Raw genomic sequence first — 5,526 nt, 5'->3', positions numbered from 1 at the left:
CAGTGCTGCCAGATCACTATATAATTGGAATATCTCTTATTGCTATTTTATCACGGCCATTCGTCTGCATTTGACACTTGATACTTGGCACCATTGTGCTCTCTGGAATTTATCAAACTACTTATTTATTATGAGAACAGAATGTCCTGTGGTGACAACAAGACGTATTCTTGCTTTTCTTTTCACTGTCTTCATGTGGTCTCGCATGTGGTGCTTCTCATTATGTATCCAACAACCCATATGCTTTTACACTCTTACTATAGACACTCCCGAGAACTTGTGGCCCTTTCACTGCTATTTATCTAGCACCCACGTTGGCCGAAATAAAATGCGCGCTAAATCATTCACCCCATTTCCACAGATATCCATTTACTCTTGCCAGAGAAAGTAAGCCTTCTTGATATTTCGGAGACTCGGATACTCTGCAACATTGACTATCTTCACTAACTCGGACGGTCTCTCACCGCTCGCTCGTGGTCGGTCAGCTGTTACTCTTATTACAACATCAGTTGCCAATAGCACCGGCGCGATTTTTGCGGGTCTGCTACCTACGTCGTACATACCTTGCTTCCGGTATGTTAAGTCCGGCTGCGATACAGCGTGGGCTGGTCACAATAAATAGGGCCGCATGAAACACATCAAATAGAATAGCTAGCCATAGCGCGCACTATTCTAGCCCTACAACACGTGCATCATTCACCCAATTCATATCGTTACAGGCGACATGTCGCTACTGCAGACTGAATACTCTACACGCTCAGACGGCCGCCCTTCTTAACCGCACCTTTCTCAGCCTTACCAACTCGTAAAAACTTGTCTGGGTGGCTGGTCATGCTGGAATATCAGGTAATTGACATCTGATGAGCTGGCCTGATAACTCCCACCGATCCACCACGCATGCCTCAACCAACAACCCTCCGACCCGCTTTTCATGTTTCCCATATGTGACAGAACTTTCACATAGCTTGCGTATATTGCAAAACAGAACTTATCTATATGCTCACCCCCGCCCCCTCTCTCTCTCGCGTACGAGCGACTGACCTTTCGTAGTTGTAAACCGACGCTTTTCCCACTCCTCTCGTTTACTCGCACCTTCACCTCTTCCTCGGTGCTCCTGGGTGTCTGCTTGGTGGGCACGGTATTTTCCAAATGGTCTGGCAATTTCAGCCCGTTACTTACTTTCTCCCAATTCCTAACCATTCACAAACCTCCTCGACGGACCGACCGACCGACTCCGCTGTTACTAGTCAACAATGGCTGACGGCGTGTGCGAAGACGATATGTGACACATATGGAGCTGCGGATTAGAGATTCCACCCTGGATGCTCACCTAAAAAAATTGACAATAAACTTGTTTATTCGCTCTCGTGTAAGGACAGCGCTTGTATTGGCTTATAGCAGCCCTGGTGCGCAATTTTGTAAGCGCTCGAAAGCAAGATGTTCGGTTTCGCCTTACGCGATTGGCCAAAAGCCAGTAGCACACCCAGGATCTCTGCCAGGGGGGGGGGGACAAGCACTTTGCATAATATGAAGTTTCCTTGCCTTAACCAGAGCAATGCAATAGGAAATAAAATACCAAATACTTAAAATAATATAATAACATCAATGACCAATGTTTCTTTCTTCAGTGCGTTTTACTCAAATTAAGAGTAAATGAATAAATACAAGACAGGGATAGTGTTTGTGTTAATCAGGAAAATTCGACCTCAAGCCACCTCCTGAATTGTAATGACAATGTGAACAGAGCACTGAAGGTACACGTTAGACTGGTGGGGCTGGACGCGTGGGGCAGGGTTACAACAACCGAAAGCCCCCTCGTCGGTGCGCCACTGCCAGAAGCCAGCTGTCGTCGTAAGCAGATGCCGGGACAACATTTTCTGGTGACGTCAAAATGATGAAATGCTCCTGTCAATCACGTTGAAATCGAACGAGTCGTCTGCTAGGAGCAGAACGGTTGCGAAGTCCGTCCGGTGTGAGTGGCCGGAGACCAAATGACTAATGTTGGCTCGTACTGGGTCGCCGCGCGCCCACTGGGATACTAAAGGAAAAATTCGGCTTCGGAATGGTAGATCTGTATCAAATTTAACCCAATGCGCACACATTTTGAGATAGTAGTGCTCCCCTTTTCGTCAATCCCACGGAGAGGAATGTGCTGTGCGCGATGAGATTTTTCACTACCGGGAGTTTAAAGCATACCGTTGGTTCCGAAGAGTTGATAGACATGGCGCAGTCATCCATCAGCGACACAATTTATGAAGTCGCGGAGGCCACCGTCCTGGTCGGCACCTGGAAGAATTGTGTGACCTTACCCTTGACCCTGGATGACAAGACGAGTGCGAAGGCGGCGTTCGCTTGATGCGGGTGGATCTCCGTTGTGATCGCAAAAGTCAACGGCACATTGAGAGCGATACAGTAGCCACAAGGCGTCAGTCCATGCGGCGCCACAGTTTCATGACCCGTAAGGGTTCATCATCATCATCAGCAGCAGCAGCAGCCTATTTTTTATGTCCACTGCAGGACGAAGGCCTCTTCCTGCGACGTCCTATTACCCCTGTCTTGCACTGGCTGATTCCAATTTACTTCCACCTGCAAGTTTCCTAATCTCATCAGCCCAACTCGTTTTCTGCCGTCCTCGACTGCATTCCCCTACTCTTGACACCCATTTTGTAAGTCTAATGGTCCACCGTCATCTACCCTATGCACTACATGTCCTGCCGAGCTCCATTTCTTTCTGTTAATGTCCATTAGAATATTCGCTATGCGCGTTTACTATCTGATCCACAGCGCTCTCTTCCCATCTCTTCGCGTTAGGCCTAACATGTTTCGTTCCATCGCCTTCTGTGCGGTCCTTAACTTGTCCTCGAGCTTCTTTGTTAACCTCCACGTTTCTGCCCTATATGTTTGCACCGGTAGCATGCAATGATTGTGCACGTTTCTTTTCAACGAGGGTTGTGTATAAGCTTCCAGTCAGGATTTGGTAATGCCTGCCGTATGCACTCCAACCCATTTTTATTCTTCTGTAAATTTTCTTCTCATGATCGGGATCCCCTGTGAGTAATTGACGTAGATAAACACAGTCCAGTACAGACTCTAGAGGCTGACTAGCGATCCTGAATTCTTGTTCTCTTGCCAGGCTGTTGAACACTATCTTTGTCTGCTGCATATTAGTCTTCAACCCCACTCTTAAACTTTCTTGGTTAAGGTCCTCAATCGTTTGTTGTAGCTTGTCCCCAGTGTTGTTGAACAGGACAGTATCACCTGCAAACAGAAGGTTGCTGAGATATTCGCTGTTGATCCTCACTCCTGAGCTTTCCCAGTCTAATGGCTTGAATTCTTCTAAGCATGCAGTGAATAGCATTTGAGAGATTGAGTATCCTCGCATGACCTCTTTCTTGATCGGTAACTTTTCATTTTTCTTGTGGGGAATCAAGGTAGGTGTGGAATCTTTGCAGATGTTTGCCAAGATATTCACGTATGCCTCTTGTACTCCTTGATTATACGCAATGCCTCTATGACTGCTGGTATCTCTACTGAATCAAATGCCTTTTCATAATCTATGAAAGTCATATAGAGAGGTTGATTGTACTCCACAGATTTCTTGATTACGTGACTGCTGACATGGATATGATCCATCGTAGAATATCCATTCCTGAAGCCAGCCTGTTCTCTTGGTTGACTGAAGTCAAGTGGTGGCCTGATTCTATTGTAAATTGTCTTGGTGAATATCTTATACAACACTGAAAGCAACCTATTGGGTCTATAATTTATGCTAATTCTTCAAAGTCTCCCTTCTTACGTATTAGTATAATATTGGCATTCTTCCAGTTCTCAGGTCCACTTGAAGTCATGAGGCATTGCCTATAAAGGGCGGCAAGCTTTCAAGCGTGATGTCTCCTCCATCTTTGATTTAATCGACTGTTATTCCATCTTCTCCTGGCGGTTTTCCCCGGGTCATGTCTTGCAAGACCCTTCCAACTTCATCGTTTTTTGTATATCTACGCACTTACTACGCACTTACACAATGGTCATTAGTATTGTCAAGTACTTTTCCAATCCGTGGTACTTCCTTTCTGACTTGCCCATCGTAGGAACCTTTGATTTTGCTGGGCTCGTTCCAACAACAACTATCGATACGAATACAATGCCACGAAATACTCTTAGTGCTTCGGACCACGTGCGTCTTCCGTGAAGTTTAATGCTGACGTTTCACGGTGGGCGTTATATCTAAGAACACGTGTTCCTTTGATAGTGCAAAATACGTATTTTATACATTTTTTGTGGGATGTGGATAATATATTTAAGTTGTGCACGGGGGGGGATGAAATAGGGATCAATTGGGATACTTCAAAGGCTTGACGGGGAGCTAGAACGCATTTAACTATGAGTAATGAACTTGTAGCCGATCTACAAGCGGGCCTGCATTTGTCAGGGCCTCGATGAGGTGTGCTAGCTAACAGAAACTTTGCTTTTAAGCCGTTAGCGACTTTTTCTTAGGAAGAACTTAGTAGTTCTTTCCCAGTATACGTACATTCCGTTTTTCTTGGAAAGCCCCATAGAAGTAAATATTTCAAGCTTATTTGTGGCGCCATCTTGCGCCACTTCTTATTCATTTGGTGTGCAATGCAAACCTGCGTATCGGGGCCATTGTTCCCCATTTCCTGGGGGGGGGGGGGGGGGGGGGGGGGGGGGGCTGGAGTAGGGGAGTGCCATGACTCGTGGGTGTACCGGCAGAACCCGCTGCGCAGCGGTATTGCATCACAACAGCACCCTGTTGAGTATGTGCTAAGTAGGTGCCGCAAATCTGTACCTCTTGAAAACAGAAAGCCCATTCCATCTTTCTAGGGCACATGAGACTCTGGGTGTGCTTTAGAGCCGTGGCTGCTGACGCCAATGCCCGGAGATCCAACGGGCTTCACCCCCGAAAGCCAATACAACAGGGCACATGCCTCCATGCGCAATGTTCTGGAGAGATGCATTGGGGTACTGAAGAGTAGGTTCCGCTGCTTGCAGTGGTTCAGCGCGATGCTTTACAGCCCTCAGGTAGCAGCGACAATCATTGCTGCTTGCGCTGCTCTCTCCAACACTGCCTTGGAGGCAGGAGAGCCGCCTTTTGTGGGCGACGACGTCTGCGGGAACGAACCGCCTGCCGCAATTGTACCCCAGGTACCGATTTTGCTGCCTGAAGGCAGGTGCTGCCACCGTGCGACATATATATGAGTTATTCAGTTGCAGAGAATAGTAGTATGTGGCTGCTACCACTTCGTGACATATGTCCTTTGTGCTGTTTGTATGGCATGAACAGCGCAGCTGTTGCAGTTGATGCTTATGTAGATTTTATTTACTTGCTGAGGGGGGCGCTGCGATCGCCAGAGTGTGAAGACGCGGCCCACTTTGGCTCTTCGATGTTTTATTTTAAGTTTGCGTGGAACTATCATTCAACGTGGTAAACATTGAGCAACGACACCGTGAGTACTTTCTGTGAGTGTGGTGTGCTTTTTCACGGCTCCAATGAACGTTTTTTTTCTG

The sequence above is a fragment of the Dermacentor silvarum genome, chromosome 3 (assembly GCF_013339745.2).
Source record: "Dermacentor silvarum isolate Dsil-2018 chromosome 3, BIME_Dsil_1.4, whole genome shotgun sequence".
Taxonomy (NCBI): Eukaryota; Metazoa; Arthropoda; class Arachnida; order Ixodida; family Ixodidae; genus Dermacentor; species Dermacentor silvarum.
Note: the sequence above shows the minus strand (reverse complement) of the source record.